General features: G+C 35.4%; 1 protein-coding gene and 1 non-coding gene across 5 annotated transcripts in view; one reads left to right on the top strand and one right to left on the bottom strand.

Annotated features, from left to right (window-relative positions):
- Nucleotides 1-25,388, top strand: part of ERBB4 (erb-b2 receptor tyrosine kinase 4) — a 1,293,114-nt gene that overhangs the window by 520,970 nt on the left and 746,756 nt on the right. The gene's annotated exons all lie outside the window — the stretch shown is intronic.
- On the bottom strand, nucleotides 14,827-14,918 carry LOC129648118 (small nucleolar RNA SNORA17). Its single transcript, XR_008712701.1, has one exon. It is a non-coding gene; the product is annotated as a small nucleolar RNA SNORA17 (small nucleolar RNA).

Below are 25,388 nucleotides of genomic sequence, written 5' to 3'. Positions count from 1 at the left end.
AATAATAGTCAGAACTCAGTTTTATTTGTAATTCAAGTCTCCAACTCTGCTGTTCAATAAGGACATTAAAAAAAAAATTGTCATTAGAGAAAAGATGAAAGGACTGATAGAAGAAGCGAGAGGGAAAAAAGGGGTGAAAAGGAAGAAGGAGGGGGAAACGAAGGTGAAAAAGAAGGATAAACATGGGACGGGACATGGACAAGAGAGGCCGGCTGGTCCACAGAGGCCCCTCCATGATCAGTGGTGCCTTTTTGTCTAGTTTTTATTTGTATTAGAATGAAGAAGGAAATGACAACCCACTCCAGTAGTCTTGCCTGGAGAATGGACAGAGGAGCCTGGGTGGGCTACAGTCCATTTTTGTCTACTTTATTTATATTAAAGTTTTCTAAATAAGATTTCCTTGAAAAGGGAGTCTCTGGAGTTAAAATTTGCAAGCTTCTAAGGTCTTTATCAGCAACTCACAGTTGTTGTCTTTGTTGCCTGAACATCTGGATAGTGGTGGAAAAACTCTTCACTAGCAATTCCCTACAGCATCCACCAGTGTCAAGGGAGATAGGTCTGCACAGGTCTTCGCTGTCCACCTTGGTGGACAATTAGAACTTGGGGACATTGTCAGCTTTGCTGGTCTTCAGCAACAAGTGGTGAAGACATGTACAAACTCTGTTTCTTTGAAAACTCCAACAGTTACAGAACAAATTGCCCACATATCAAGTTACCTTGGGTCTTTTCTTCCTGGAGAACAACCTGATAAGGAGAGAAAAGATGAAAAGAATAGGTATCGGCATCTTAATTTTCCTTTAGCAAAGCAGGGTTACATAATTATGTGGGTTGATGGTCAGACAAACTCTTAAGAATCAGTCTGTCCTTTTGATTAACATTAATAGCTTAATATTTTATACTAGTAAAATATGACACTATGACTGTGTCTTACTTTCTGTTTCCCAGCCTTACGAGTATCAAAGAATAACAAGGAATAAAGCATATATCACCCCTAATTTAAACATACTTAATCAATTAAAATTGCCAAGGCTTGTGGCAGAGCATATGTTTCATCCATTATGATTCTGTTGTCTTTTACAGATGAAAATGTAAATCAAAATTTGCATCAGACAAAAGCAATATCAATCAACAAAGTCAAGATTATTCTTTACTGTTTTCTTAGTTTATTAAAAGAAATATAAAATGTTCCTTTTTAACCTCATCTCAAACATAGATCATCATGGATCTGCAGTGCTAAATATTTATTCTCTACATATGTTTCTATCAGTTCAATTAAGTCATTCAGTTGTGTCCAACTCTTTGTGACGCCATGGACTGCAGCATACCAGGCTTCCTTGTCCATCTCCAACTCCCAAAGCTTACTCAAACTCATGTCCATTGAGTTGGTGATGCCATCCAACCATCTCATCCTCTGCCATCCCCTTCTCCTCCCACCTTCAATCTTTCCCAGCATCAGTGTCTTTCCAAATAAGTCAGTTCTTTGCATTAGGTGGCCAAAATTTTGGAGTTTAAGCTTCAGTGTCAGTCCTTTCAGTAAATATTCAGGACTGAATATTCCTAAATATTCCTTTAGGATTGACTGGTTGGATCTCCTTGCAGTCCAAGGGACTCTCAAGAGTCTTCTCCAACACCACAGCTCAAAAGCATCAGTTCTTCAGTGCTCAGCTTTCTTTATAGTCCAACTCTCACATCCATACATGACTACTGGAAAAACCATAGCTTTGACTAGACAGACCTTTGTTGGCAACGTAATGTCTCTTCTTTCTAATATGCTCTCTAGGTTGCCCATAGCTTTTCTTTCAAGGAGCAAGTGTCTCTTAATTTCATGGCTGCAGTCACCATCTGCAGTGATTATGGAGCCCCCCAAAATAAAGTCTCTCATTGTTTCCATTGTTTCCCTATCTATTTGCCATGAAGTGATGGGACCAGATGCCATGATCTTAGTTTTCTGAATGTTGAGTTGTAAGCCAACTTTTTCACTCTCCTCTTTCACTTTGATCAAAAGGCTGTTTAGTTCTTCTTTTCTATATTTATGTATTATATTTTTATAACAGAAATGGGGAAATTCAGGTGAATTGTGATGTACAATCATTTATTACTTGAACATGTATACAGCAGTGCTGGTCAATTGTATTGCTTATTTTCAAGGTAAGTACAAAACATACCACATGGACACATACTCCAAATTAGGTTGGCTTTAAACAATACATCCTGTTATGTGCCAGACCTTGTGTTAGGTTCTAGGAATATCAAGATGAACAGGATAGGTTCTTTGAACTTGAGAGCTCACAATACAAGGAAGAAAACAGAAATCAATCAAATTGTGATAATGTGATATGATACTAGCTATATAGAGGTATGAACAGAATACCTGGGAAGCATGAAATAGGGCTAGGACAGATCCACAAATCTGAATGTGGTTAATAAAGGATGGTGTCCTGTTTATTGCATTTCTAGTTCAAAGGAAATAACTTTTTAACTGTTTTTGAATGACTAAGAACCCCTCAGTGCTACAAAATGAACCATGATTTGCCTTTACAAAATTATCCAGCCCTTTGTTGTGTTGTACAGAGAAAGCAACATGTACTCTTTCAAAATATAAAATTTATGCACAAATGAGACTGAATCTATAATAGTTCATAAGTGTTTAACTTTTGGAAATTTTCCCTTTAAAATCATGTGATTAATATTTTCAAATGTAAATGTCTTTTTAACTTAAGAAATAGGAGGGGTTCACTGTTAAAAAAAAAAAAAAACATCAACTTGTGTAACATAGGAAAAGCAGTCTTCCTTCCTCTATGTAACAACCACTGTCTTTCTTATACAACTCAGGAATACCTTTCAAATTTACTGTATATTCACTTAGAATTATTTTTATCTTTTTATTAGAGAAAAGCCTGTTGGTCAGAATCCAGATATAACAGAATGTTAAAATATGCACAGGATTTTGAAGACTTATTAAAAAAGAATATAGAATATCTCATTAATAATTTTGTGTCATTTTCATATTTAAAGACAATTTTGATATATTGTATTAAAAGTATATACATTATTAAAATTTAATTGTACCTGTTTCTTTTTACATATTTAAATGTAGATAGGAGAAAATTTTAAATTACATATGCAGTTTGCAGTTTTGACTCACATTACATACATTGGACAATGTGGGTCTGGAAGGAGAAAAATTTTTCTCAATATGAGTGCCTTTTCAGCTTATCTAAAAGTGAAGAATAGAGTAATGAACTTCTGAGGCAAAAGTAACAGAATGTGTAAAGCCTGAAGGCAGGAAGAAAGCTAGGCTATTTCAGATAACTAAAAGGAACTGAATTATCAGTGTGGCTAAATTTTCTGCAAGAAAAGGAAGACTGGCAAGTTCTATATATCATATTGAAATAAATGAGTGGATGGATGGATGAATAGGGTGGTGGATGGACGAACTGATAGAGACAGAGGGACAGATATAATATTGCTGTGTGAAGTATAGAAAGAGAGAGAAGCAAAAGTTAAAGTGGAGATACTGATTAATTGCAGAAGTCTAAACAAGAGACAATAGTGGCTTGGATAATGGAAAAAATTATCACTTGAGAGAACAGATTTGAATCATGGTTGGGATATAGAATTAATAGTATTTGCTATTGAATGTTAATATTAAGGATGAAAAAACAGAAGTTTTATTGACACCGAGCTGAAATTAATGGCATAGATAGTTCAATTAAGGAAATGTTATATTATACCAGTGGAGCTTTCAAATTGAGATGTATGAAATTGGCTTTTTGTATTATTATTTATGATATTTAAATCTTGTCCATATAATACCTAGTGGTATGCCCTTCTGCACATGGTTAGTAAATGTTTATTAATTGTCCAGTTAAGCACATGATATTTTAGAATGAACATATATGACATAAGAGAAAGAAGAAAAATTTTTCTTTGAAAAATAATCCCTGTAAATGAAAATGACCAAAGAAAGTATCAATATTGTTTTTAAGCTATCAACACCTTATAGTTACAGAAATAAAATAGATAAAGTGGCCAAATGTTAGTTCAGTTTAATGAACTCCAAAATGACTTAATTTTAGAAGCAAATTGATTAGATTATTAATCAGCACAAGTAACAAATTAAAAAATCATTAAAAAATGAATTATCAGAAAGTAAAGCAGAGATAGATAAAATAAGAAATTAAGAAAATGGCCGGTGGTAAAGTAAATATGTATTTTTAGAGGAAGATAGAATTCATGGCTCTAGATAATCTAACTTGATCTTTTCCTATTTTCAGAATCTACTCTGTTTTCTTTAAGAAAGCAAGAAATAAGGTTAAGTTCAGAGTGTGGATTTCTATGTATGTAACTAATTTGAGAAGGAAATTATCATAACCTGAAAAAATTACAGGGGCACTTTGGCCACCTCATGAGAAGAGTTGACTCATCGGAAAAGACTCTGATGCTGGGAGGGATTGGGGGCAGGAGGAGAAGGGGACGACAGAGGATGAGATGGCTGGATGGCATCACTGACTCGATGGATGTGCATCTCAGTGAACTCTGGGAGTTGGTGATGGACAGGGAGGCCTCGCGTGCTGTGATTCATGGGGTCACAAAGAGTCGGACACGACTGAGCGACTGAACTGAACTGAATACTGTGAGAAAACAGAAATCTGTGACTGAGAAAAGGTATTTGGGATGGGAACCATGTAAGTTGTGGAGGGATAAAGGAATCAAGATAAGGGTAAGCTTCTAGGAGGAGAGGAAGCTCTCCATCTGTCTTTTAGTGATTCTTGCAAATATATGTATGAAAACCTATCTAAGAATGATTTTCAGGGAATGAATGAGTAGAAAGATATATGAGAAGTGATCAGTGTTTAAGGGGTCTGTTTTGAGCTGATTCCGATTTAAAGAAACTTCATTTCCCATATATTATTTTCAGTTCCAAATGACAAGAGTATTTTTAACTTTATTTTTTAATTTAAATTTGTATAGCTTTGGGATCATTACAGTGTTGTTTCCCTAGTTATAGATTGGTTATATGTTGTGGTATACACATTTCATTGATTACTGCATATAGCCAAATATTTTGTTCCTCAAGAAACTTGGAAATATTGAACCCAAAAACAAAAGAAGTAGAAGAAGAATACTTTATAGTAAAGAATGTTTTGTCTTTTTTATTTTAAAAACAATTTGAATTTAAAATTATGGTTTTATCTTGATCCAAAAGCATAACACGTTTCAGAATAGCATGTGTAAGTTTATTCTTAAATTGACTCATTCAGTAATTGTATTTTGAGTGCCCAATATGTGTCACACAGTGGGATGTACTTAAAATAAATATTTTGTACATTGCATATGTGTTTATTCATGTCATTAGTGCAAGCTCATAACTTAGCTTTCCATATTTAAGTTTCATATGTGAAAAATGCTGATTTCCTTTTCAGATTCACTGAACAAGGCCTGGTCCCTTGGCTCTACCCAAATCTAGATAAACAAATAGTCATTAAAATTTGACTAATCCATACTTCCCATACACAACAACACTAAACTATCAGCAGTTTTTGAAATAAGATGATTAGCAATGCAAATTTATCTTCTTACCTGTAGCTCACAATAAGCAGAATAAACAGAAACATAAATCTCAGGAGAGTAGCAGCCCTCAGAATTTTGCTTTAATGATCCTAAGGACCCTGGACCTAGTTACTTAAATGCTTTAAGGGTCCTTTGCATTTGATCAGGATTTTGTGTGTGTGTGTGTGTGTGTGTGTGTAAAACCTTCCCCATACCCACTCAAGCAGAAGGATCACTTTCTGTTTGCTTTCTTACTGGTCCCAGTATCCACTTTTTTTTTTCCTATTTATCATACTATATTGCATATGTGTATTTACTTGGCCATTCCCTTGAGGTTCAGGATGGTGATCTGTGACATATATTTGTGTATCCTGCACCTAAGAATCATTCCTGGTACATAATGGGTGTTTGAGGTTGGTAAAATTACTTTATTCTAATTCTGTAAAACAAACAAACAAAACATTCCTATAAATATATGAGCAAAGCTGTAAGAATGTAAACCATCAGTGAGAATGACAGAATTAAGACTGAATCATCCCACCAATTTATAAAACCAATGACAGTAATATTTTCCCATATCAGATACAGTGATAAGGAAGAATAACTTGGCTTCAAAATTTATAGCAGCATCATAGGTTTAATACTAAGGATGAAAAACTTTTTAGTTCTTTCCCCTCATCCACTCTTACTTTACCCTCCACTTTTAGGTGCTGTTTTCTTTTGCAGTAAATGCTGATATAATTGAGGCTAAGATAAGGTCCATTGATGTAACAAACCATTAGCTGAAAACAGTCATCCTACCATTGATCTTTTGCAGGCTTTCTTTTTATCCTGGGGCTTAAAAAAAAAAGGAAGAAAGAGGAAAAACAGAGAAAGAAAAACAAAAACACCAAACACAGTATTCTAACACTTAATACTTAGTAATAACTGTAAGACTATTGATATGATTCCCTTGTCAGCAGTTCACTTTAATGTGGAATTGATCATCCATTCTCAACTGAACAGCTGTTTTAAAGCTACAGCATATCTAGCATTCACCTTCTCACCTGAATGCCTGCATTTGATAGAGGTGGTTATCTGTGTGATCAGTGTTATCTTCAAAACGGAATTAGCAGGCTTCAGATATCTCAATAACTATAGATAGCCCTTCTAATCCTCACTAGCACCTAAACTGATAACTTTATGGCAAAATACACACACACACATAAATAAATAAAAGAAGGGGAAGATTTAAAGACTGTAATTACATAAGGTCATCTTGCAGGACAAGAAGTCCTAAATAAAGCTAAATACAGCTGACTTCTGAAATGAAGCAGTAGAGCCAAATTAAAGCTCTCAAATGAGGTAGCACTTGTAAGAAAACAAGGCCAATGTGTTTTATACCTCTGGAGAAATGATTATTTCCTATTTGTGCCATGTGGAGAAATGATATTCCTATTCCTTACATGCGGATTAGAAATGTGTCATTGTTCCTGTTACCAAGGCCATCAAAGTAAAGCTATAGCAAGGCATGCATGGACAATTGCAGTTCAAAAAGCACATTGATCACTGCATTGTAGCTATTGCAAATAGAGGATAATTGCTGTTTTACTACTGAAGAGGTCTTGGTGGATACTTTTTTTTTAAAGTAATTTTTATTTATTTATTTAATTTTTGTCTGTACTGGATCCTCATTGCTGCATGGGCTTTTCTCTAATTGTGAAGAGCCAGGGCTACTCTCTAGATGCGGAGCACAGGCTCTAGAGTGTGGGCTCAGTAGTTGTGGCAGAGCACAGGCTTCATTGCTCTGCGGCTTGTGGGATCTTCCTGGACCAGGGATCCAACCTGTGTCTCCTGAATTGATCGGAGGATGCTTTACCACTGAACTAAGAAGCCTGATAGATACTTTTTTATTTTTTACAAATTTTCTGTAACTAGAGAACACGTGTCACTATTTAAAGTACATATTGTATTCTTATATCTCAAGAGAAATTTCATGATTTAGAATTTCTTTGAGCAGTAACCCCTTCACATACATAGCCAAATGGTTTAAGTATGAGCAAGCAGTTACATAGGCTATAGGTAGTTAAAAAATGCACATTTGAACCACTTAACAGAATACCAGTCTTCTAAGACTGTGCTTTATTTAAATTTCTCGTGCACTGGGACGACCCAGAGGGATTGTATGAGGAGGGAGGAGGGAGGAGGGTTCAGGATGGGGAACACATGTATACCTGTGGCAGATTCATTTTGATATTTGGCAAAACTAAAACAATTTTGTAAAGTTTAAAAATAAAATAAAATTTAAAAAAATGCAAAATTTGTAATGAAGTTTCCCAAGAAGAACATTCTACTGATCAAAAATGATAGATTAAATTGAAAAAAATAAAAAAAATAAAAACAATTTTTCATATAAAAGTGCTAACATCCAGCCTATTTTATTGAACATTCATTAAATGTTTTTGCTGCTAAGTCGCTTCAGTTGTGTCCGACTCTGTGTGATCCCATGGACGGCAGCCCACTGGGGTTACTCCCGTCCCTGGGATTCTCCAGGCAAGAACACTGGAGTGGGTTGACATTTCCTTCTCCAATGCATGGAAGTGAAAAGTGAAAGTGAAGTCCCTCAGTTGTGTCTGACTCTTAGTGACCCCATGGACTGCAGCCTACCAGGCTCCTCTGTCCATGGGATTTTCCAGGCAAGAGTACTGGAGTGGGTTGCCATTGTCTTCTCCAGTAAATGTTTTTGCATATGACATTATAAAACAGCATTTTACAATATCCCCAAGAGTCTGGAAAGGAAAATGAAATTTTATTTTTTCAAAACACCCCCAATGGCCTGACATTTCCTTAAAAACCAATGCCCTTCTTCCAATTACCTGGTAAAAAATCCACTCTCATCAATGTGGAGGTTTCCTTTCATCAATCTATCAAAGACTGAACTGCCAAAGTCTAAGCCTGAATTGCATATTTTTATATTCCAGTATATTGACAAACCCTGCATAGACACTGAGCTTCCCATTGGTGTCTCTTAAAGAAACTAGAGGATAAATACACGTGTGTGCATGCTAAGTTGCTTAAATTGTGTACGACTCTGTAAGACCCTAAGGATTGTAGTCTGAGAGACTCCTCTGTCCATGGGATTTTCCAAGTAAGATCCTCCAGGGGATCTTCTTGACCCATGCATCCAATCCTCAACTCTTCTGTCTCCTACATTGACAGGCAGGTTCTTTACCACTAGCTACACCTGGGAAACCTGGCCTTACTGCCTTTCCCCACACAACTGTCCATATCCAAAGTCGTTCTTTTTTAACAGGCAGAAAAGTCAGTGTGATGGATCTGACCTCAGTGATTTGATTTAAGGTTCACTTTCTCATAGAAATAGTGCATGCCTTGTTAAATTTAAGTGGCATTGTTTTCCTGTTCTCCTTGTGCAGCATTCTGTGTGTACTCTTAAAACAGTAATTAAATTATGACTATGAGTTTTTCTCCTCGTCTCTATATCCCAACTCCAGTCTCTAAATTTTCTTGGGGGAACGTTTGTCTTTCATAATTGTATTCCCCGTGCTTAGCACATGCCTTAATAGTAGGTATTAAATAAACATTCTAAATTATTACTTCAGCAAGCTGTGTCTAAATGGGATACAAAGATCAACCATAATAACTTCTTGTGTATCAGCTTATATTTTCCCCTTAAACATTAACTTAATAGATAGAGGAGCAAGTAGATATAAGACATAATATTAATGGAGAATTGGGAATAGAGTCAGTGTTGGAGAGAGATAGGCAAAATGGTAGATTGTTTTGAAGAGCAAAATATTCAAGATTCTAGCTAAATATAATCCTGCAAATAGCCATTGTTTGACTCTCCAATTTACCTAAGCATCTTCATTCCACATTTTCTCATCATTCTTTGGCCTGTTAGTTGCCCTAGTTTTCCAAGGGCTAAGCAGATAATTCAAGCCAGAGATTTATTTTGCGTAATGCTGAAATTATGAGCAGGCAATTAAGCAATAATAAAATATTAAAGTGAAAAGGTCACTGTATTTTAGAGAACAAATGAAATGTGTACTAGGTATGTTTCAAGGGCTTACTCATTGAAATAAACTGTAAGTAATCCGAAACCTAACGTAATCAACCACTTTCGCTTTTCTGTGAAGAACAAAATAGTCATTTAAGCTTTGTTTTCATCACTGAAATGAGAAAAACAGATCTTCCTAATAAGTAGCAGAGAAAAATAGTTAACATTTTCACCAAATTCTCTGAGGATGGCCTGTAGTTATTATGACATTTTCTTTTCTTTCTTTTTTTTCTTTCCTATTTCAACTTTGAACTTGTAACTTGCATAAAAGCTTATCAGCTTACTAAAGTTTTAAAAGACTTTTTGTATCACCAGTGTTTCAGATTTTGTCTCTTCTATACTTATTTGATAACTGACCTCTTAAACCTCTTTTCTTGAATTTATATCTAAACCTGAGGTTCTCTTTCTGAGACACAATTCTTATTTTCCTTTTTAAATTTTATTTTCCCAAATCACAACATCATTTGCAGTTGGAGTCATCTCTTTTCTTTCTCTTTGCATATTTCCAATTTTGTCAAAATATTAGGACATGTAGAAAATAGCACTGGGTTCTCGTGAAATTCTGCCCATTGTATGTCAAGCTTACTTCCTTTTGAGAAATTTAGTTATAAATTCTCTGCATTCTGGCACATTGATTCAAGTTAAAACTGCATTAATAATTGAGTCACAAGCCTTTTTCTCTTTTCTTTGATTTGTATCACAAGACAATTAATATTCTATTGCTTTTTATATCTCTCTAGCACTTAATTCAAAAACATTTATATAACTTGGATATTTTCTCTAGGGTTTTATGCAAACTTTGGGGATTTTATTAGAATCTCAGAACTTTCTGAAACATACCCATCAAAAGTTTTCACCTCCATTATGAATTCTTTAGAAATGAATCCCAAGAGAATGTTTGGCATATAGCAAATCAGCCAGGAACAGATTTAATAAAATCAATTTAATAAGTAAGGGAATAACACACAAGAGTTGTTTTGATAACTGCATGCCTCTGGTGCATAGAATAACACAAAGCCAAATGCCAATTGCTTTCAGTGCCTTACAAAGAAAAAGTCTCAAATTAGAACTCAGGAAATGTCTCACAACTTTTTTTTTCCCCAAGACCAATTCTTATAATGCAGCATTTAAGGCAACATATGCAGTGAGGTGTTCGGAGTGCTTCTGGGCAAAGTTAGTCTTTCTTCCCCAATAACATGACTTTTGATGTTTATGTGCAAAAGAAACAAGATGCTTTTCAGCATCTTAGAAATTTTGCTGGAGAATTTCACATATACCTTTAAGCCCTATTGTATGATTTGTTTAATGAAAGTAAAATACACATAATTCATAACCATTTAAATTTGAATATTAGTTTTATGGTATATATGACTATAAACTCACTAATATAGAGAGTTTTATTTATGGACTAAGGTGTCTTCTTTTTGAAATATTAATTTGTAATTGGACCAGGTTAATCTCACTATTAAGTAGCAGGGCAGTAACTTACATACTTTCTTTCTCTGGAGATGTATTTTACTACATTTTTTTGCTTATTTATCAGATAATTAAAATAATTAAAATATCTATTTTTTCTCCAGTGATCACTAATAGCCACTCATTTTTACATAATTGTAATCAAATGGTATGATAATAAGAGCCAATACTTACATCTTTTCTAAACATATGCTAACTGATAAATATATGATACAGTTATATGTACTTTATAGATACTAATTCACATAATCACACCACTACCTGGTGAGAATTAGCACCTCCATTTTACAGAGCAGAGACTGAAAAGGTTTTGTGACTTGAGTGAGATTTCAGTTTATTAATGGCAGAGCCAAGATTCAAACTCAGGCAGAGTGGCTTCATTATCTTTACTTTTAAATTTGTTGTTGTTATCCTGTCTAATATAAATACTTTGGGAGTTATACTTTTCTTACACAACTGGGTTACAGATTCAAGATGCCCATGGATTTGGTTAAGCTATTCTGAGTTCTGTTTCTAGTTTCTTTTCCCCCCACACATGATGAACACTTATTCTCTCAGCTTTCTCATATAAAATCAAATATTAGTAATAATATTTATTTCATTTCATAATATTAGTAATAATATTCATTTCATAAGTACTTAGCATAGTGCTAAGTACTTAATAGTTCAGTTCAGTTCAGTCACTCAGTGGTGTCGAACTCTTTGCGACCCCATGAACCACAGCACGCTAGGCCTCCCTGTCCATCACCAGCTGCTGGAGTCTACCCAAACCATGTCCATTGAGTCGGTGATGCCATCCAACTATCTTATCCTCTGTTGTCCCCTTCTCCTCTTGCCCTCAATCTTTCCCAGCATCAGGGTCTTTTCAAATGAGTCAGCTCTTTGCATCAAGTATTGGCGTTTCAGCTTCAACATCAGTCCTTCCAGTGAACACCCAGGACTGATCTGCTGATGGACTGGTTGGATTTCCTTGCAGTCCAAGGGACTCTTTTTTTTTTTTTTTTGTTATTTTATTTTATTTTTTTTGTTATTTTATTTTTTTAATTTAATTTAATTTTATTTTTAAACTTTACATACCAAGGGACTCTTAAGAGTCTTCTCCAACACCACAGTTCAAAAGCATCTTGGACAGTTCTTTGGCACTCAGCCTTCTTTATGGTCCAACATTCACATCTATACATGACCACTGGAAAAACCATAGCCTTGACTAGATGGACCTTTGTTGGCAAAATAATATCTATGCTTTTTAATATGCTGTCTAGGTTGGTCATAACTTTCCTTCCAAGGAGTAGGCATCTTTTAGTTTGTTGGCCGCAGTCACCATCTGCAGTGATTTTGGAACACACAAAAAATAAAGTCAGCTACTGTTTCCACATCTATTTGCCGTGAAGTGATGAGGCCAGATGCCGTGATCTTAGTTTTCTGAATGTTGAGCTTTAAGCCAACTTTTTCAGTCTCCTCTTTCACTTTCATCAAGAGGCTTTTTAGTTCTTCTTCACTTTCTGCCATAATGGTGGTGTCATCTGCATATCTGAGGTTATTGATATTTCTCCCAGCAGTCTTGATTCCAGCTTGTTCTTCCTCCAGCCCAGCATTTCTCATAATGTACTCTGCGTGTAAGTTAAATAAGCAGGGTGACAATATAAAGCCTTGACGTACTCCTTTTCCTATTTGGAAGCAGTCTGCTATTCCATGTCAAGTTCTAACTGTTTCTTCCTGACCTGCACACAGGTTTCTCAAGTACTTAATAAGTGAAAGCCAAAATGTTATGTCTTTATTTTGTTATTACTTGAGACCTTTCTTGAACATAGTTTACCATTGGGTTGTACCCTATTTTGAGAGTATCTGTTCTAAAAGTTCTGGTGCCTCCTTTCTGGAATGAAATGAAGTATAGAGGGATTTTTCATATGGGGGAAGTTAAGAGAAAAACTACTTAACTCCATATTTCCTCAAACTGAACTGAACAAGCATGTTAATTAAGCTTGAATTTGTCTTAATAGAGTTTACCTTTGTTTCTCAGATGACTAATTTTATTGTACGCTAATATCCTAAAAATCATATCCACTGAAAAGAAAACTTCATTCAACATTTATAAACTAGTCAATTATTCAGTCAACATGTGTAACTTACAGTGCTACTCATGGAGGGATACAATAGTAAGCAAATCAGATTGATATTAGTTAAAACTCTATAATTTAAATGTATTTAAAAATTATCTTACTGTAAAAAATAGTTTTTATTAGCCTCACTGCCTCATGAATCATTACTTCCTGATCTATTAAGAGGCACATAGATGAGAAAAATTGGAAAGGGTCTTACCTCTTCAATCCCTTGCCTCACCTGCTTTTGCTAGTGTGAACTTGATTGTTAACACAGCAGTTATAAACACTCATATAATTCCCATCTTCAGGGGCCAAAGTCTTACCTTTTTAAGTCTTTAAATTTTAATTTCTGAGTACTGAGCAAGAGCAGTATTAAATTTATCAGTGCAATAGCTAACCTAAATAAGACTTTAATTCCATGTGAAATGTCTCTCTGTCCCTGTTCTACAACTCAAATAACTATGTAGAATTCTCGAACAGTGTTTAACATTTAAATTTAACATGTTTTTCACAAAATGTGTAAATATTATGTACATACAATGATCATAATCAGACATGTTTAGGAAAAACAATTTGTTTCCCCTTAGATATCACTAATAGCTCTCTGCTTGTGATCTAGACTTGTAATCATTTTTCCAAGGTTACAGAGGTTCCTTAAATGAAAGGAAACTTAAAAGAACATCACATGTGAGACCTTCATAGAGTTCACTGGGAAGAATGAGCCTTTACTTGCCAATGTTTTTTATTAAAAAGAGTGAGACCACTGTCCTGAGTGCTGAGTTAATCAGTTAGTAAGTTTTACTTCACTTCATTGACTCTTAAAAGATGCTTTAATTTTTTTTCTTATTATAAAATAAATCATTTATTTTAAAAAAATGAACAAAAAGATAAAAATCATTTAAAATCATATAATCTCGCAATATAAAATTAGCTAATGTTAACTTTTTTACATTTTTCTATGTATATACAAATAGACATGATAGTATTTTTCAATTTTAAACAATTTTTGGTGCAATATTTTTCTGAACTCCTTGCCCATTTCACCTTTCAGCCAACCTATTGGTTCTCAACCTGGAAGAGTATCTCATCCTACTAAGGAGTGTGTAAAAGTGTGTAGAAGCATTTAGTGGTGGTGATGGAAGGACAGTTATTACAACACTGAAGTAAATTGACTCCATATCAATTCCTGATAATTCCTTCAAGTTCCATTATATGAATCTCTACGAAAAAAATCAGTGAAGTAGGGATGTGAGTAATGGTCTACTCATCTGAGATTTTAGTGTTCTTTCTTGTAGAATAAGGGCTCAAAATGAAACTTAACTTTAGGTTAAGATAGCTTCAGTTTGTTGCAAAAAAAATGAAGTTATATGTCTTCCATATGTGAGTTTTGGGAAGAGATTTGTACCTGTCACATCAATCAACCTTAATCTCTCTCTCTACATTGTTACCTCTTTCCAGCTCTTCTGCTTGCTCCTCCCTCTCTCTCACCCTAAAAAGAAATGCAATTATATTTTGCATTTTGTTTTTCCTTTTTTCAGACACTCAATATTTTGGACACAGATGTCTTTGTTAATTTTGGGGAAAGTGTTAGTTATGAACGCATACGGGGAACTGAGGCAGCTTTTCTTTTTTCCTGGCGATGTCCAGCTACAAACCATTCTTGGTGCCCACTATTCTGAGCACTGAGCATAGTGCTGGGTTCCTCTCTGCCCCAACATCCTGGGGGCAGCAGGTCTGCCACACCTCTGGTGCCAGAAAGTCTGACATCTGCAGGGCAGCTGAGTAACTGCTTTTAAAGTAGACTTAAATAATCATATCAAAAAGGGTAGGTGTGACCAAGACTATATCAGATAGAATATAATTGATTGGGGGGTGTGGTCAGAGAAAAGAAGCATTGCATATACAATCATATTAGTTTACATTAACAGCTGGCGAGAAGCATCAAATACTGTGGAGAAAAGGAACAGAGGAAAAAAACAAAATCTCAAGAGGCAGTGTTACTTTTAATAAACCGTTGTTTTATTTTCAGTCATTTGGGATACTGGCAAAGGCATTGTGCCTTCATGGGAACATCTCTGCAAAACATGTGGGGTGGACAGATACCAAAAGATTTAAAATTAGAATCTCTGGGGCAGAATGGCCTGTGCATCAATATTTTATTTTGTGGCTAAGCTCCAAATATGATTACAATGTACATTCAAGATTGGAAACTGTGGACCAAACGTGTCTAGATGAGCACTCAGGTTAACTTCTTAGTCCTTCGGGAGTCCAAGGGAATGGGACCAGCTTTCAAGACTGGGTACTTCTATATACTAGCCTAACTGAACTCACTGCCATGAAAGCTCCAGGTTAACTACAGAGGCTGTTTCACATTTTGACATTGGAAACATAGGAAACATTTGAGTAGTGGAAGTTTCTAACTTAGGAGTAAGGAACAAACATATTATTAAAATTGTTGCAAGTGAACGAGATTTCCAGAAATATAGTATAAGTAAATAAATAACTGATGTAATAACAGGAATTTCAAATAATGGGTTTAATATTTTATGATTCTCCTTTTAAACTACATCACATTTTATGTAAGTTTCTTAAAGGGTAGTGTCTTTAATACTCATAGAGAAGATTTCATGGTTTATTTTCAGAAGAGTAAATTAAGGTGCCACCACTTCTGTGAGCATGTTTTGACCAGCCATGTGTTCTAATGATGTCATTCATCTGATGTGGCTTTCCAAGATATAGACAGGTACAGATAGAGCTAACACATCTGACCAGAAAAGGCAGAAACTCAGGGATCACACTTTTGTGGGGATAGTTAAAGCTTTATGGAAGTTTCAAACACAGAACTCTTACTGGGTTGCTCCAAGTGACTTGTTCTTCTCAAGGAAACAGATTTCAAAACAGTTAAAATACTCAGTAGACACAAACTACACAAGATTCATCTCTTACATAATGAGGGTGAAACAAACTAACAAAAAGCTAAAGATGATATTCCCCAAACTTTAAAATGATCATTTCATCCAGGAAGACTAAAATAATTGTTGGAATTTTTCTTCCTTTTAGTGTAAAATGAAATCCCCCGAAACCTATTTCTTTAGTATAGTTCAACTTCATAATTTCAAATTCATATAATTTACATTTTATGAGGTCACTCAGAAAAGTAGGGCTGTTTTAATATATAAAATGTGAAATCAGGTTGACATTTGTATGCCCCCTTTTTCAGCTATGTTGTTGTTCAGTTGCTAAGTTGTGTGACTCTTTGTGACCCCATGGACGGCAGCACACCAAGCTTCCCTGTCCTTCACCATCTCCTGGAGTTTGCTCAAACTCATGTCCATTGAGTTGGTGATGCTATCTAATAATCTCATCCTCACTGCCCCCTTCTCCTTTTGCCTTCAATCTTTTCCAGCATCAGGTTCTTTTCCAGTGAATTGTCTCTTATCATCAGGTAGCCAAAGTATGGATTTACTGAGTATTTATTGAGCCAAATTATTTCAGCTTTATTGAGATATAATTGACAAATCATTTGTATATTCTTCTATTAGTTTCTAATTTATTTGTCTATTCATTTTTCTTTTCCAACAATTGGCAAAATTAATACTCATGTGGACTGGTAGTAGCAAATGGTGACCAATATTATTATTATTATTTTATGCTTTCCATAAAAATCGTTAACTTGGTATCACAAATCCTGTTGGCCTCTTGTTACTTAACATAATACTGAGTTATAGTAATAACTAATTATTTTCTTTCTATTTTAAACCAAGATATGTACAACATATAAAAAATAAATATGGTTTATTCATTTGTCTAAGCATCAGATCTTTGTTAAGTTCTTCCCAGGTGTCTCAGCATAAAGTATCTGTCTGCCAATGCAGGAGACACAAGAGACATGGTTTCAATCCCTGGATTGGTAAGATCCCCTGGAGGAGGAAATGGCAACCCACTTCAATGAAAATTCCATGGACAGGAGAGCCTGGTGGGCTACATGCATGGGATTATAAAGAGTCAGACACGACTGAGCAACTGAACACACACACGCACACACACACACTTACTTTATACAAGCTATGAGGTATGCTGATAGACACTGGGTTACAACAGTGACCATGGATGGGCCAAATCTCTGTTCAAAGGCAGCTCAAATTCGAGAATATGGGGAAGGAAATCAGAAAATACAGAAACAGATAATGATGGGTAAACAGGAAAAAGCTTATAGCCAGAATTTCTATGCAAAGAATTAAAATGTAAGGGATAGAGGTTTAATGTGTCTAGAAAATTATATTGTGGGGTCAGGAAAGGACTCCGGGAGAAGGTGACATTTAATATGCAACCTAAATAATTAGAAGAAGCCAGCTTTTTGAAGATCAGAAGAAATTTCACCCAGAGGGATGTTAACATAACAGCTCTTGTGAAAGCCTTAAACCAGGTGAAGCTTGGCGTAGAGCTATAGAGGTGAACAAGGACAAAATTGATTTGTGTGTGGAATTTATAACACAAATGACAGAGACCTTAGGATATTGTAGCAGGAAAGAAAAATACTTGGAGTTTTGATGAAAAAAGATAATTCTGACTACTCTGAGTGGACCAAAGAGGGACAGGATGGGAGCACAGAGACAATTGCAATAGTTGGGAGAGATGGTGGTGACTCAGATGCATGAAATTATAATTATGAAAGAAATCTGTTCAAACGTGTGAAACAAGAGAAACAAATTTGTAGCATGTTCTATGAAATCCTCCTCTACTAATTGGTTGACACTGACTGTATTAATTATCATTATCTGGAGCTTTGGATCAGATGAACAACTTAAATGTATATACTTATATACATATATATATATATATAGCCTTGAGAAAGCCTTGAGAAATTTAAGCAAGTTTAAAAAAATAATCATTTCACTTTCCTCATATGTAAAATGAGGGTCTTACATTATTAGATGACCTCCAAGATTATCTTCTAGTCTATATACTAACAACTGCAATAAAAGCTTAAAAACAGGAAAGAGAAACATGCAACATGGAGAAATTGGAGAATACTTTCCAAAACAGTGAGATTATTTGAACTTTGAAATGTAAGGGCCAGAAATATTTTTGTTTATGAAATAACATACAGAAAATAAGTCCTTCCATCCACCCTCCCTGTTACCCCTTTCCAACGAACTCCATCAGGAAATAAAGAAAAGTTGTATTATCTTGACCTTCTGATATGATGATTTTTTTTGTTAGATTGGTTGTTAAAGTCATTTAAACTTGAGTTATTTATTTTATCTAAAGAAAGGAGAAGGCGATGGCACCCCACTCCAGTACTCTTGCCTGGAAAATCCCATGGACCGAGGAGCCTGGTGGGCTGCAATCCATGGGGTCGCTAAGAGTCGGACATGACTGAGCGACTTCACTTTCACTTTTCACTTTCATGCATTGGAGAAGGAAATGGCAACCCACTGCAGTATTCTTGTCTGGAGAATCCCAGGGATGGCGGAGCCTGGTGGGCTGCCGTTTATGGGGTCGCACAGAGTCAGACACGACTGAAGCGACTTAGCAGCAGCAGCAGCAGGAGAGAAAGGATGCACTTAATCTTAGGAAAATGAAAGCCTCATTTGAAATCAACATACTATATAGCACAAGATTGCTACAATAGAGAAAAATCTTTTAAAACCAAATCCACATTCTGGTGAGGATGACAGCTAAGGAATCTAGCATTGAAGTGTAGAACTGTTTGCTTGTTCAGAAATTTCTTAGAAGGTATTACTCAGCTGCACTAAAAAGTTATTTGGATACCAGACCCCATATCTGCATCACCCCAAATCCATTAGAGAGCCCACAAAATACCATCTTCTTAAAAGATAATCTACAAAGTTCTAACAGTCAAATAATTTTACATTTGCATCATTAATTACATTATTTTCAGACTTAGAATTCCAAGAATTCTAAGTTTTTTTTTTTTTTTCTTTTGCACACCATATTTTCTAGGACATAGACATTTTTGTTGGGTCTGCAATAACCAAACTAATTTCTCATCATTAGTTCTTAATCGATATGCACTAGCAATGACTGCCTTCCTTGCATTACTTTATTCAAAGTATATACTTCAGTGAAGCTTGTACTTTGTAGAAATGGAATATTCTGTTTCTGTACTGTGTTGAACATAATAGCAAAGATATACCTGTTATTCTTTCAGTAATAAATTTAAATTGGAAGTTTCATTTTAGTCTTTGTTCTTATATGGCAAATATCACACAAAATAGACATATTTGAATGATATTTGAAATATGTAGCACAAATTCACTAAACTCAATGGGAAAATATTTCAAAATTATTTTTAGCAATTTCAAGAACTTTTTGTTTTAAAAATCATGTTTAAATATTCTTAGATAGATGTGTTTCCCTGAAAGGTGATTCCATAAGAAAGATAGGGGCTCTACAACAATTTTAGTTCTTTTTTAGAAGCTGTTCTATGACTATGAGAAATGAAAAGTCAGTATATTTTCAAACAAATATGCTTGCTTAAAAATAAAGGATTGTATCAAGAAAGAAGTGAGATATATATATATATATATATATATATATATATATGTATACAGACGATGAGATGGTTGGATGACATCGTTGACTCAATAAACATGAGTCTAAGCAAACTCCAGGAGATAGTGAAGGACAGGAAAGCCTCGCGTGCTGCAGTCCATGGGGTTGCAAAGAGTCAGATATGACTGAGCGATTGAACAGCAACAGCAGCATATATAATTATGACTGATTTGCAGTATTGTACAGCAGAAACCTACACAATATTGTTAAGCAATCATCCACCAATTAAAACAAATTAAAAAAATCTTGAAAAATTTTGTAATCAACCTGCTAATAATTCAGATATTTAAAGATATTTCTGCTAAGTATTTAGGTGATTCCTTTAAACTGTGTGTCTTTCATACTTCAGAAGTCAAAGTTCCTGATCATAACCACCACGTGTGTTGCTTCTTGGCTGGCTGTTGTGTTTCCTGAAGTGGAACAGAGAGAAGCAGGTAATTGTACCCTGAGACTCTTAGCCATCCCTCAGGAAATTGCCAGCCAGAGTTTGCATCTCATTTCTGCCATTCACCTATTCTGTGACGTTTGCAAGTTTGCTGCATATCCAAGTCCCAGTTCCTTCATGTGGTGATTTTGTATGATTTTTGGCTTCCCTGGCAGCTTAGTGATAAAGAATTCACCTGCAATGCTAGAGACACAAGTTTGATCCCTGGATCAGGAAGATCTCTTGGAGAAGGGACTGGCAGCCCACTCCAGTAATTCTTGCCTGGGACATCCCATGGACAAAGGAACCTGGTGGGTTACAGTCCATGGGGTCACAAAAGTATCAGACATGATTTAGCGACTAAACAACAGCAACAAGAAGTCAGTATTCTTGTGATAGTACCTAGGGTGGAATATGGATGAATATGATGTATCCTTTGCACAATTCAATGCTCCTTCCATAATAGTTTGTTTGGTACTACTGTGTAGTCTTTAAAATCCATGCGTTTCTTTGACAAACATAATCACCCCAGTCCTTTACTGTAATTTAGAATTTAATTTGTGCCATACTGTAAAATATGATGATACCTATAATAGAAAGAATCTGCGTATTAAAGTGTTCAAAAACTATCCAGTTCAATGACCCTTTGATGTTACTTTGTCCTTTATGCATTAAAGCTGTAAGATTTACTCTCCTTGATGGCCTTTCTCAATAGATTCTAACTGGATGAAGAAATATTCACTTGTTTCTGGCTCAGAGAAGAGAGAGCAGATATGTAGCAAAACAAGAACAAATATAAAGAATATTAGTAAGAAGAGGAATCCCAAATAATAATCCCGAATAATTTTTGAGCTCTTAGTGCCAAGCATTGTACCCAGCGCTTTACATACGTTATTTCATCTGACCCTCATAGCAGTTCTGTGAAGCTAGTGTTGTTTACTCTTCCTACTTAACAGAAGAAGAAACTGAATTTTAGAGGGGTTAAATAAATTGCCCAAGGTCACCAGCAAACGGTACAGCTAGGGTTCTAACTCTTTGCTGCCTTAAAAATGCATCTATAGCCTCTTCCTTTAAAAATGTAGACTCTTATTAGAATTTTGCTCTTAGAAATATTGAATGCACCTAGCGTGTTTTATAGATGAGGAAAGTGAATGCAAGTGTCTAGACAGATCTAAGACTAGGAACCTTACCTCCTGGCCTCCTGTTTAGAACTGTTTTCAGTAGAGTGCAAATTTTCACCTTTTAAGCTGTTTGGACTTTGTAGAGTGCTGAGCTGCTGGAAGCATCACAGAGAAACCCAGCAGGGTGAGGATTGTTAATAGATTTGTTAAGCACTTACTACGTGCCAGGAACCATGATAGTGTGGTATGGAAACAAAGACTGATGACAAAATTATAGCTATAAAGTGTAGTTAAGAAATTGATGGCTTTAGAAATGTGATTATAAATTGCATTTGTTAGCTTGCATAAATTTATATATACAGTCTACTCATGGTGGTAAATGTTTTTCTGGGTTTACTTGCTTTCTTTGTAGGAATATTCTTTAGTCTCTAAGCAATATAGGAAAAAGTATTGCAGACATTATTTCATGAAGTATATTTCAGTGATTACTTTTAGAGGAGGTGTTTGGGTATACATTAAAACTGTAAAAATCAGTATTCTTGCTTGTAGATATGTTTCCTGTGTAGAAGACTGTGGTCATAGCAATTGCCAGATGAGCTTTTTAAGTACCATTGCTCAGTATCATTGATGGACATTAACTGGTGAGACATGCCATCCCTGGAGGATATAAATTGATGCTATTAGTTGAGGTAGATATCAAGGTTTAGGGGTAATGTCTCTGATGTGTTATATTTGAGACTGTTGAAAGCTTTCCAGTAGCCTTATCTAGAATGTTGAACAGTTTGTTTGATTCTTGGAGTCCAGGAGTCATATCTGTGGAAAAGTTATTATTCTATCCATGTATCAATACTTTGCCTCGGGTTTAAAAAATCTCCTCCTATGATCTCTGTGTGTCATTTGGTCATGACATCTCTTCTCAACATTTTTAACTTTGGAAAAGAAGGGCAACTGATTGCTTTGATTTTCGAGCATTGTCCCCTCTTTATCTGGGCATCGCAGGTGGTGTAATGGGAAGGAATCCACCTTCCAATTCAGGAGCTGCAGGGAGACATGGGTTTGATCCCTGAGTCAAGAAGATACCCTGAAGTAGGAAATGACAACCCATTCCAATATTCTTGCTGGAAAATTCTATGGACAGAGGACCCTGGAGGACCATAGTCCATTGGGGTCACAAAGAGTCAGACACGACTGAGGATATGTGTACCTCTTTATTTTCCTACCTGTTTGAAGGCAATACAGTAATGCTAAAAACATATCAATTGGCATCATATTAAGACATTATTATAAGTGCTTTACATGTATAAGCTCTTTTGGTTATCACAAGTTTATAAGGAAAGTACAACTATCATTTTTCACATAAGTGCTCAGTAAGTATTAGATAATGATTGTTTTAATTTAAAATCATTTTTATTGCTATAGTTATAAAATATGCAAATGGATATACATGTAAATCATAGATTGTATGTATATTTGTCCAACTCTTTACAACCCTATGGACCATAGCCTGCCAGGCTCCTCTGTCCATGGTATTCTCCAAGCATGAATGCTTGAGTGAGTTGTCAGGGGATCTTCCCGACCCAAGAATTGAACCCTGGTCTCTTATGTCTCCTGTATTGCCAGGTCAATTCATTACCACTAGTGCCACCTGGGAAGCCAGTACATATATCAATATACGCTTATTACAATTATCTACTTATCTATTTGCAGAGAGAGAAAGGAACAAGAATGGCACAAAAAAAAGAACAAATTATTAATAGTGGCTATATGTTTTTTCTTTTTCATTTATTTTTTTCTTTATTTGCCAGATTTTATGCAATAAATATGTATGCTTTTATTACTAGGAAATGAAAAACCTTTGTATTGTTTAAAGAGCAATGGCATCATTTGGTTTAGCCTTTTTGAACTATCTTAGTAACCATTGAAATGGCAAGGTACAAACTAAAAGATGTTAAAGATTCTTACACACAAACATATGGCCTTGCTTTATGAAATAAGAGCCCTCTGTGTGTCTCCACTGGGTTAAGTGCCACTTCCTTAAGCTGCTGTAACCCCACAGGCCTATCTGCCTCACTACACGGATCACATCATGTTGCAATCACCTCTACATTTTTTTTTTTTTTAATATTTTTCTCTCTCACTAGATCAGGGTATTCTGAAGGGTGGGAATCGTGCTTCGGTTATCTTTGCATTTGATGTAATATCTAGAACACAGTATTGTTGTTCAGAGCTGAGTTGTGTCTGACTCTTTGCCACCTCATGAACTGCAACACTTCAGGCTTCCCTGTCCTTCCCTCTCTCCTGGAGTTTGCTCAGATTCATGCCCATTAAGTCAGTGATGTTCTGCCACCCTCTTCTCCTCCTGCCTTCAATCTTTCCCAGCATCAGGGTCTTTTCCAATGATTTAGCTCTTTGCATCAGGTGGTCAAAATATTAGAGATTCAGCTTCAGCATTGGTCCTTCCAATGAATATTCAGAAATGATTTTCTTAGGGATGGCCTGATTTGGCCTCCTTGGAGTCCAAGGGACTCTCAAGAGTCTTCTCCAACACCACAGTTTGAAGGTATCAGTTCTTCAGTGCTCAGCCTTCTTTATGGTCCAACTCTCAACATCCATACAGGACGACTAGAAAAACCATGGCTTTGACTATATGGACTTTTATTGGCAAAGTGATGCCTTTGCTTTTTAATACTCTGTCTAGGTTTGCCATAGCTTTCATTCCAAGGAGCAAGTGTCTTTTAAGTTCATGGCTGAAGTCACCATCCACAGTGATTTGGTGCTGAATAATTGTTTTCAATTCAGAAATGTTCAAGAAATACAGAGGAAGTCCCTCTTTTTCCTTCTGAAATTCCTAGTGGGTGTAAAACTCTTTGGAATTGATCCACTGTCACCCAGAACAGACTTCCTTCCTTAGCATTCATCCAGTCCTTTCAATAATATGGCTTGCATACTCCTGTGATTGAAAACCACTGCTCTGAGACAGAATCCACTCTATGCCTACCTACCTGTATTTATTGGAAACGTTGTCTCTCCAGAGAATTAAACGTTTCCTAGTTAAGAAACAGAATAGTGATGAAAAGATTGGGTTTCAGGGGCGGGAGAGAGATGCAGCCTCCTATTATGAAGGAAGACCTTGAGGAAGAAATCGTGAAGGCATATAGTATTTTTAAAGGACATTAATAAGATAAATTTCCTGAGAAAAGGGACTCACTCATCTCTTAAAATTCCCACTTCATTTTAATATATTTATATTCTTTATAGTTTTTCCTCTGGGGATGACCTACAGCTGTCAAAAATAAACATGTAAAAAAGATGACCTAAGCCCAGTTGTCTATTTCTCTGCTCTTCAGTCAGATGTCAGACTCTAGATACTACTGCCAACATGAAAGGGTCAGGAGTGAGCAGAAGGAGGTTGAGTAAATGTCTGATTGTCATCTATTATCAAAAAGCTTTTATTTTATCACCCATTTATATTCAGTGCTGAAAAGAACAAACTATATAAATAAAGCCTTTTATCTCTGTGATTTCATGAAACAAAGACAATGCACATGTCAGAATACTTAAGCTAAGAATATACAACCTCTCATTAATGTAATATCCTGACCTTATGTAATTGCAAATGTATTATCTTATTTAATATTTTTTTTAAACTTCTAGAAGGTAGAAAAGATAACATAGGCAGGATGTACTCCTTACCTGAAATTTAGTTTGGATGTTGAGAAAATGGTATCATATATGTACCAAGAGGTGCATTTTACTAAATAAAACAAATCAAACAGGTAGAAAAGTTAGATATTATAGGTACGAAAAGATAAAGATGTGGTCAAGGAAGATAAGTGTTTATTCTGTATACCCTACATGTTCATCCCTGTACCTTTTAACCTGTGACTTGCACAGCACTTCTACAGTTTTAAAAATGAGGAACATGAGACTCCAATTTTAAATAATTACCCAAATAATATCATTTGTAGGTGGGGAGGCAGTACTCACACTTAAGACTTCATATTGTGCTCTTTCTACCATCTTTCTTCCCAATTAGAGAAGATAATATAAAAAAAAAGTTTATAATTGTGATATGG

Source organism: Bubalus kerabau, chromosome 3, assembly GCF_029407905.1.
Source record: "Bubalus kerabau isolate K-KA32 ecotype Philippines breed swamp buffalo chromosome 3, PCC_UOA_SB_1v2, whole genome shotgun sequence".
NCBI classification, from domain to species: Eukaryota; Metazoa; Chordata; class Mammalia; order Artiodactyla; family Bovidae; genus Bubalus; species Bubalus kerabau.
This window is presented reverse-complemented; position numbering and strand designations above follow the sequence as displayed.